This window comes from Leucopleurus acutus (assembly GCF_964270905.1).
Source record: "Leucopleurus acutus genome assembly, chromosome: 13".
NCBI classification, from domain to species: Eukaryota; Metazoa; Chordata; class Mammalia; order Artiodactyla; family Delphinidae; genus Leucopleurus; species Leucopleurus acutus.
In genome coordinates this window covers 58,901,788-58,912,126 of record NC_139155.1, presented here as the reverse complement: position 1 = coordinate 58,912,126, position 10,339 = coordinate 58,901,788, and positions in this window count along the sequence as shown.

The following is a 10,339-nucleotide window of genomic DNA, read 5'->3' as shown; positions in this document are numbered from 1 at the left end:
TTAGATTTGGGGCAGGTTAAAAAAAAATCTATCTTCAAACATTCCCTTGGAAATGGTGTTGCAGAATATGAATCTCTATAACCCTTGACCTTTAAATTCTGATCGTTGTCTGTTTTCTTTAGTCTTTCTGACCTTTAGTCACTGAGCAGGTTATTGCTATACTTTGTTTGCTTTATGGTGTTAAAAAAAATTTTTTTTAACTACTCTGGGGTAGCCTATATAGAATATCTCATAATGGTTTCAGAGCACAATCTTTGGCAACGTAAAGTCAGGGCAGGTTAATTAAGAAATTTAGAAAATTCTCCAATAGACATCTCTGTGCCCTGAGAGGAAGGGTTATAATTAAGATAGATTTGGTGTCATTAGGATCACTTAAGATGCCAACTCTTCAAAAACTAATAAAGTCAGTAGGGAGAAAACGTTCGGTGTGTTTAACTCATTTATTGAATGAACTGACCTTGTTCAGAGCAAGGAAAGGGGAACTTTTTCCCCTCTCACCCCACTGTCTTCACACCTGTAGGATCCCTATTTCCAAGGCCTGAGGATGTCCCTAAGCTTTTCCTGTCGCTTTCAAGGATTAGAACCGTCTCATTTTCAGACCTTGAGAAGTCAAGACCCTTGTGACTCAAAATGTAAGTCTGTCCTTCAAGTCAAAGCTTTCCACAGCTCAGGCCTGGCGGGGTTTGGGAACTCACAGGGCAGGGGCAGGATGGAGTCAGGGAGGAGGAAGGAGCTGCTGGGTGAAGTCCTCCCTCCCCGCCTGCGGCAGGAGTCCCAGGATGAGGGCTAGTCCCATGGCTGCTCTTGCGGGGCTCAGACACACACAGCTGGGACGGACTTCTAAGGCTGCTGCTCCCTGAAGGGACAGGTGGGCTTCGAGTCCATCCCTGAAGCACAGATAGGAGAGCGGGGAAGGGGTGAGGCCAGGGTGAGCCTTCCAGGCCAGGCTCCAGTGGCCAGGCACATTCCAATGACCTTGTATTCATTTCCTAGGGCTGCTGTCACGAAGCACCACAGACTGGGGGGCTTACAGCAACAGAAAGGTACTTCCGCACGGGTCTGGAGGCCAGAAGTCGAAAGCCAAGGGTTTAGCGGGGCCGTACTCCCTCTGATCTGCAGCGGGGGTGGGGAGGCCTTCCTTGCCTCCTGCAGCCTCCGGTGTTTGGGGACCATCTTTGGTGTCCCTCTCTTGGCTCGCAGCCACAGGGCTCCAGTCTCTGTCTCCCTCGTCACGTGCATGTGTCTCTTCTCTCCCGAGGACGCCAGCCATGTTGGACCTCATCTTACCTTAACCAATTATATCTGCAACGTCCTTCTTCCAAACAAGGTCACATTCAAAGGGACTGGGGTCCAGACTTCATATCTTTTGAGGGGGAGACACAGTTCAACCCGTAACAGACCTGGAAAGCCTTTGCCGGCTCCTCGTAGCTCAGAGTGTTTAGGTCTCGATGTCAGAGGGGCACACACGGTCCATCCTCAGGAGTCCCTCCCATCTTACAATCAGCCACCCTCCCACTGACTCTACACTCATGCTTGGGGAACTTCTTAGTCGGGCTGCATGGGATGGTCGCTGTGGGCCTCCCCACCCATCCCCAACCCTCCGCTGAGTGAACTTTTCTGGTTCAAGCTCAGCATCACCTCTGGTGGCTTCCAGAGTCAGGCCAGGTGTTTGCAGGTGGTCCTGGCAGATGGCTGACGAAGGGCGTGGGACCCTAGGATGAGAGGTCAAGGGCTCTGGCTCTTTTAGGACAGCAGTAGGGTTTTGAGGAAGAGAGAGGTAGATGGGAAAGAAGGAAAAGGAGGAAATTCTAGGCGTCTACTTAACTGAAGGGAAGGTAGTCTTCTGCTGTTGTTTGGGAAACCTCAGGAAAAGGACCCGGGCTTGGGGGATAGGGTTTGATAGTTGATTGTGTTCGGCGTGCTACCCATTATCAGGAGGTAGTGTTTTTTTGTTTAGTGAATCAGACTGTTACTAAAGACAAATGAAATGGTAGACTCGCTTTGTGATCTCATCCAGGAATTTACACCTGTTACATTTGAATGAGACGTTTGGAAACTGGCTCAGAGTGCGGGTTTCTCCTGATGAGTGGATACGCACCGCCATCTAGTGGCTCCCCGAACAAACTGCCCGTGGTCCGGAACAGGTAAGGACCCACGTCCTCTTTCCCTTTCGACTCCGTATGCATGTGTTCAACTTAATTTATTCCAGATTAGGGTATAGCTTTAAAGAGAAAAGACTTTTGGGGGGAGTGAAGGGAGGAAACAGCGATCTTTGGCTGGAACAACATTTTATCATTTGACAGATATTGAATGCCCACCGTGTACCAGACCCTCCCTGGGCTGCAGTGGGGGGACCACAAAACCCTGCCTTCGTGAGAAATGCATAGTCTTGTGTGGGCACCCCCTCATATTTCAGAGAATCTACTTCACACATTTGCATCCTAGGAACTTATAGAGAGACAATCTGGAGTGTCTACAATTTTCTAGAACACTCAAAGGTCTGCATTTTTTGATATACAAGGAACGTCCTAATTTAAAATTTTTTAGTTTTGAGTATTAGTATTATCGGTGCCATCCCAATGGTAGGCTCATTTCTGCTACTCCCTACTCTCCTTGACTACAGGTGCCCCCCTGGGAGCTGTCCTCAGCCCATGTCCCCCTAGACCCTCGACTTTAGCTGCAGCATCTATGCTGGTGACTCATACACTACAGCCCTTCCCAGTCTCCCTCCACATTTCCTAACACCCATCAGTCATCTCCCCAAAGATGACCTGCAGGCACCCAGAACTCCAGGGTCATTATTGGGCCACGAGGTAACCTTCAAGAAAGACGCCTCAGAGAGAGAACGATGGAGCAGAAACATTCTGGAATCTCCAAACCAGTCCTGAACTGGCTCCTCCAAAATTCTTTGTGAGAAAATACAATTATTTTGCTTTTTCTGTTATATGCAGTTGAATTTGATGTAAACAGATGTAAGATCAAACGCGGTAAATGATGTACAGAAGAGAAAGTCTGGAAGGTAGTTCTGTGCACTGCACAAAGGGCAAAGCAGTGAAGGCCTGATCAGGTTAATAGACAAACCATAAGGAGGGGCTGTTTTTTGCATCTGTTTCACTACGTGTCTGTCCCACCGATGTCCTCAAATCCCCCTTCCTTTGAGGACTGTTTCTTCCTTTAGGAGCACATTGAAATGAAGCAGTCCCCACCCCATCTAGGGTAGCAAGTCTGGGCCCTGCCGCCTCTTCTGGAGCTTCTCTGAAGGATTCCCTCACGACCCCTGGGTCACTTCCTGTTCAGACTCTCTGCTCCGAGGAATTCTCCGTCATCCCCTGTGTCACCCCCCACACACACACCATCACGTCCTCCCTCCGTCTCCATCCTCCTCCTAACCCCGGACACCGTCCCTCTCTCCTCACTCCACAAAACTCCTCTAAGACTGGCATGGAACAGTCTTTTTCTGAAGAAAAGGCCGTCTTAGGGTTTTTAAACAAGTTACCGGAACACATCACTGTTGTTCAGTTTCTCCACAGTTATGGAGAGACCCTCACCCCATGCTCATTCCCCCGTGGCCCCACCTGCCACCATTTTGCTTGGATCCCACACTTCCTGCCAAGAGCATCATTGGGACGTACACGCTTCTTGGATGTTTGTCTTCTCCCCGAAAACAGGTAATAGGGAGATTGTCCTGCTCCCTGAATTTTTTTTTTTTTTTTTTTTGTATTTCTGTAAATTCTTTTTAAAATTTATTTATTTATTTATTTTTGGCTGTGTTGGGTCTTCGTTTCTGTGCGAGGGCTTTCTCTAGTTGCGGCAAGCGCTTTCTCTAGTTGCGGTGAGCGGGGGCCCCTCTTCATCGCGGTGCGCTGGCCTCTCACTGTCGCGGCCTCTCTTGTTGCGGAGCACAGGCTCCAGACGCGCAGGCTCAGTAGTTGTGGCTCACGGGCCCAGTTGCTCCGCGGCATGTGGGATCTTCCCAGACCAGGGCTTGAACCCGCGTCCCCCGCATTGGCAAGTAGACTCTCAACCACTGCGCCACCAGGGAAGCCCCTGCCCCCTGCATTTTAACTGTCTGTGTGCCAGAGGCGATCCTCCACAGCCATCTACTTCCTCGTGTCCAGTTGGCACTCCTGCCAAAATCTCCCCTGTCTGCCATCACCAGGCCTTTCTGGATCCCTTTCCAAGGCGCTCCTGGATTTCCTGGCTGTAGTTACTCTTTCTCTTTTCCCTCGGGTATTGAGAAATAGTCCCCTTTAACGTACGACTCTGGTGATTTTTCTGTCACATTTTCCACATCATCTCAAGCAGGTCTGTAGACGTGTTGCAACCAGTTCCACACATAAGGGGAAAAGAAGTCGCTTTGTTAGATTAGGTTCTTAGGACAAGCGAAGTCCTGCTCCTTCATAGTTTGCCAGGCGTGATTTTTTTCCACAAAAGGACTCAATTATATTCTTGACCATCCCTAATTGAGAAAACAAGAGGATAACAGTAATAACTTCCCAAATAAAATGTTTGACGTTTGCTTTCAAAATGTGAGGGAATCTCTTTAGGATTTTTCCGTCAATTGAAATAAATAAGCAATACCAGCAGAAGGATATATATATATTATATATATATAATATATATTATATATATATTATATATAATGTTATATATTTAAAATCTATTGTTAGGCCTATGTTAGAAGTGAAAATATAATTACAACAATTATGACTAAACTTATTATTTGGGAGGGTTTTGCTCTTTTGTTTCATTTTGCTCCCTCATTTAATTTAAATTTGCACAGTATTTAATAGAATGTACCAGATAACGCAGTAGGGGCTTGTCAGGAGTCAGCTCACTTATGTCACCTGGCGTTTTGTCCCCTGCAGACATTCCTAGAGAGACGTCGGGTGTTTCATGGACTAGGATACTTACCTTTATTAATGTTAATTCTCCTATAGTTTCTTCAGAAAAAGACTGCTCCATGCCCACCAGTGTTCAAGGAGCTTTGTGGGGTGAGGAAATGAGAGGTGCTCACTTTTCCTGTAAATCTAAAAGTGTTCTAAAAATGAAAATCTTTTCGTTTAAAAAGTAAACTATTCAGAAAATGAAAAGACAACCATATGCTGGTAGAAAATGTTTTTGAAGCATATCTGCTAAAGGATTGATATCCAGAATACATAAAGAACTTTGACAATTCAATATTAAGACGATAAACTGAGTTTTTTTTTTTAAAAGACAAATGATTTGAACAGACATGTCACCAAAGAAGAGGTACAAATGACAAATAAGCACGTGAAAAAATGATTATCATATCATCTGTTGTCACTGGTAAATGCAAATTAAACTACGCTGAATTCCCACCACTGGAATCATTGCTATTTAAAAGAGGAACAGGGGCTTCCCTGGTGGCGCAATGGTTGAGAGTCCTCCTGCCCATGCAGGGGACCCGGGTTCGTGCCCCGGTCCAGGAAGATCCCACATGCCGCGGAGCGGCTGGGCCCGTGAGCCATGGCCGCTGAGTCTGCGCGTCCGGAGCCTGTGCTCCGCAACGGGAGAGGCCACAACAGTGAGAGGCCCGCGTACCGCAAAAAAAAAGAGGAACAATACCGAATGTAAGCGAGGATGTGTAACAACCGGAAATCTTGGAAATCAAGAATTGTTGATGGCAACGCCGCTTTGGAAACACTTTTGCAGCCTCTTAAAGAGTTCTCATATACGTGCCTATGACTCAGCAATCTCACTCCTAGGTGTTTACTGAGAAATGGCGACACAGGTCCACGCAAAAATTTGTCCTTGGATGTTCACAACAGCTTTGCAAGTATGAGCCCAAGGTCTGCCAGCCATCCAAACTGACGAGTAAATTATGGTACTAGAGGTGTCCAGGGGAGAGCCGCTCAGCCACGTGTCGAAGAGGCCACTGAATCACCGAGCATCATGGAAGAGTCTCAGGGCGTTAGGTTAAGTGAAAGAAGGTACACAGACCTCATACTGTACGATTCCATACACGTGATGACTTAGCGAAGGCCATTCCATAGTGACATAAAGCAGAGCAATTGTTTCTAGAAGGTGGGGGAAGGAGCCGACTGCACAAAGACGACAGGAAACTTCTGGGGGTGAGGAAAATGTATGTCGTGAACCTGGCAGTGGTTACAGGGCTGTTTACGTTTGTCGATCTTTTCAAATTGTGCACTTAAAATTGCTGGATTTTATTGTGTGTAGAAGTAGATACCTCACTAATGCTGATTAAGAAAAGAACTGAGTCACGAGCCTTATCTAAGCCAATCCCTGGTGAACAGAATAGAATTCTCTGATGGATCTGGGTTTATCGAGATTCACGCCCTGGGGTGGGGAAAGAGCTCACCTTCCCTCAAACACAGACCATCTGAAACCTGGATTAACTGGGGGTTTGTCAGCAAGAAGGAAGGTGGGGTTACAACCAGGTGTGTCTTCTACCCAAGGTCAGATCTACAGGCTTCAGAGAACACTAACATCCTTATTCGAATTAACCATACATGGTCATCTCATAATTACAGCGCAGCCTGTCATGAATAGGTAATCACGTGTTGAACCCTTCCTGAGGACCCAAAGTGTGTAGATGTCACTGAATGACAGCTCTTCAATGAAAAGACACGTTTCAAGCCAATCCTGCAGCTCCATGAGCTGGCACTTCGGGGAAGAGAAGATGAAGCTCCCCTTGAACGAGCTGTGATAGTGTGACCGGCACATGTGGTGAGTGACCTTCTTTAAACGTCTCTTTTCCTTCCCTTCATTTGGGTTGTTTTGTTTTCAATCCTTGGCTACTTTGCTTGTCCTGCTGGCTTTGAAGGGAGGACATTTCTGGCCAAACTCTCAGAGAGGAAAGAATATGCCGCTTCCCTCTTAAAATCTGTTTATTTTTCCCCACTACATAGGTTTTGCTTCCATTTCTGATGTCTGTGCTGCAATTTAAGAAGCCTGCCTTGCACCAACGGTTCTCATTAAAATAGGCCTAGGCTGGTCCCTGCTACTATCTAGATTTCAGGAAAAAAGCTCTTTATGGGTGAGTTACAGGACTGTGCATAACTTAAGTTCTCTACTCATGATGCGTTCCTGGTAGCTGTCAAAGAATTCATGCATAAATTGACTGAGATCTAGTACAAGCTCAGCTGAAACATCTGATATGTAAGAAAGACAATCTAGCAGAAAAATAATCAATGCATTCTTCTACTTTCTTTAGGTCCTAAATACCTTAGGAATGTAGGTAATCAAAAAACAAACAAACGTTATCTCAAAAGTCCCTTTCCTTCCTTAAAAGCCCTCCCAGAGTGATAGATGTGAAGCTGTGCCCTGGACACTCAAGTAGGTGAATATAACAATCTCTGAATAGCACTGTCACTTGGAAACCTGTAACGAAAAATATTGTCCGTTATGCCAGTAATTCACAAATAGTAAATTCATCCTGGAATGTATGTACACTTAAATGTTTGTCTTTGCAGATAAATAGCCATGTTTTGTTTTATTAGAAAATGAAAACTATGTAGCTCGGGGCATTTTCATTTTTGTGTTGGTTGTTAGGAAACATAAAGTTAAAACCTTCTGAAGAATTGTAAGGATGAGCCCAGCTTAGACACCGATTAGCCCCGGGCCCTGGGGATAACATGATTCTGGCCACTTCTACTTAAGGCCTTTCTTGTCCCCAGTGAAGTTCTCACCCTACCCTTGAATTGCTAATACATTATCCCAGGGCAGACTTGGAGAATGGCTGGACCAAAAGGAAAAGAACCTTCTCATCCTAATACGGAATAGAGTTTCCTGAATAGGAGAGAGCTCAGGAGAACTCTAAGCTGCTCTAACAGTAAGCTTCCCTGTTTGCAGCATCTTCCATCCGCACAGCTGCCGTTTGGAGAGTGACCCTGACTGTGCTTTGATCCCGCTGCCCCTCACCTGGCCTCACCACCCGGCTCTGTCTCCCTTGCACCCCATTTCATTCTGCATACTCAGCTGGTGTCCCTGTGCTATCCGTAGACTATACCACACCTGTGTTCTAGTTATGTGTCTCATGTCGTAGCAGAATCCTCAAGAATGTATCCGCGGTTGTCATTAGCAGCCTTTCTCCAAGTATTTCTGGGTCTTCTCCACTTACAGGCACACAATAAGATTCCCCTGAGGCTAGTATGGCCCAGTGACTTGCCTTGGCCCAAAACATGCAAATGGAAACTTTAAGAGCTGGCCTGCGATGTACCTCTTTTGCGGACACAGTGATTATGGAAGCACGTGTTTTTTGGTTTTGGTTTTTTTTAACATCTTTATTGGAGTATAATCGCTTTACCATGTTGTGTTAGTTGCTGCTGTATCACAAAGTGAATCAGCTATACATATACATACATCCCCCTATCCCCTCCCTCTTGCGTCTCCCTCCCTCCCACCCTCCCTATCCCACCCCTCTAGGTGGTCACAAAGCACCCAGCTGATCTCCCTGTGGAAGCAGGCATTGAATGAAGCCTCCGTCAGCTTGGATACCTGAGTTACAAGGGTGAACAGAACCCACAGCTAACCCACCATGGTTGGTCAGGAAAGATACCATGGTTATTTTCTCTTCTGAGGTTCGGGAGTTGTTTGTTACTACAGTATAGCTGGCATGTCCAGACAATACGTCCTCTCCTGTGTTTGTCTATTATTTTTGTTTCACAGTATTGTATAAACTTTTCACATCCTGTATTTTACTGGAGCCTTCAGGACTTGGTTTGCATTCTTTTTTAAATTTTTTGCCTTATTATCTATCCATCGTTATTATTTTTGTTTTTTGTTTTGTTTTGTTTTGTTTTTTGCGGTACGCGGGCCTCTCACTGTTGTGGCCTCTCCTATTGCGGAGCCCAGGCTCCGGACGCTCAGTCTCGGCGGCCATGGCTCACGGGCCCAGCCGCTTGGCGGCATGTGGGATCCTCCCGGACCGGGGCACGAACCCGTGTCCCCTGCATCGGCAGGCGGACTCTCAACCACCGCGCCACCAGGGAAGCCCCATCCTTATTCTTTTTGACTTCCACAGCCAAGTTCATGACCTTCAGTATCTTCGGCTCATAGTTGTGTCCTCATTACCTTTAAAACTTTTCTTTGTATTAGTCAGTATCCAACAGGCTCACGTCCTGGAATTCATTATTCGAAGACATCTACACCAAGACTGTAATCACTCAATCAAACCTTTCTTCCAAATTCCAAACTCCTGACCCCTCTGCCTGGATTCATCTTGGTTAAGCTACCAGGCATGTTGAGCCTGTTTCCTCACTGAAAGATAAAGCTAAAGACCGTGCCGGATCGGATTGCGGTGGGGATTAAATGAGATCATGCATAAAAGCCCTCAGAGCAGTGCCTGGCCCACTGCAAATGCTCAACAGCCATTAGCTCTAATCATTGTTGTTATTACCATGTGCTGTAGGCAGCTGCTCTCTGCCACACATTAGATTCGCTCTCCGGTCCTGTTACTTTGGATATTTTGTTCTCATTCTAATTTCATCTCTTCTAAATTTATTAATTTCTAAGTCACGGAATCTATTAGCGTCCTCGGACCATGCTGCTCTCCTGTGGTTTCAGCTCCAGGCATCCCGACCGTGGCACCCCCTAAATCACTAGTTCCTTGTGAACATGCCCAGGGAGGACCAGCAGGAAAAGCTCTCCACTGAACTGGACCACCTGCCCACCCACAGAATCGTCTGGAGGAAAAGAAATGATGATTGCTCTAAGCCATTACGTTTGGGGGTGGTTTGTGACCATAGCAGAAACGAACTGATATACATGTTAGGTGTGTGACTTCGAGCAAGTTGGTTAACCTCTCGGAGCCTCTTTTTGTTTTACCCTTGAAATGGATGATTGAAAGGAACAATCATTTCAACAAATGAAATGTTGATTCTGCACGTGAGGGTTAAGCAGCTGGCATCATGACCGCTCAGTAAAGTGGGTGTCACTCGTCTTCCCTACAGCTTCCTGGAGTGCTCACCATAGCCATTAGTTCATCCTCTGTCCTATTCCTTCTTCGAATCTCCTTCCTCTAGCTCTCGCCTTCCGTGGATGATTCTGCACCTCCTTTCCACAGAAGGCTTCGGCCATCTGCCAGGAGCCCCTCCTCGCCTTGTTCTCACTTGAGTCCTCACTACCTCTCTCTCTGAGCATCCCACTTTGTGAGCTGACTTCTGTCTGTGGCTTCATGATCACGCAGAGAGAATGGAACTCTCCATCTGTCTCGAATTTCCAGCTGTTTTTCTAACATCTCCCTTGGACTCTCTTGTAACATCAAAACTACAACAAACAACTGGACTCGTGATTTCCTCTGCCAGTGGCTCACCTGCCCATGTAACCAGTTTTTTGCGGTTTTGGAAAGAAAAAT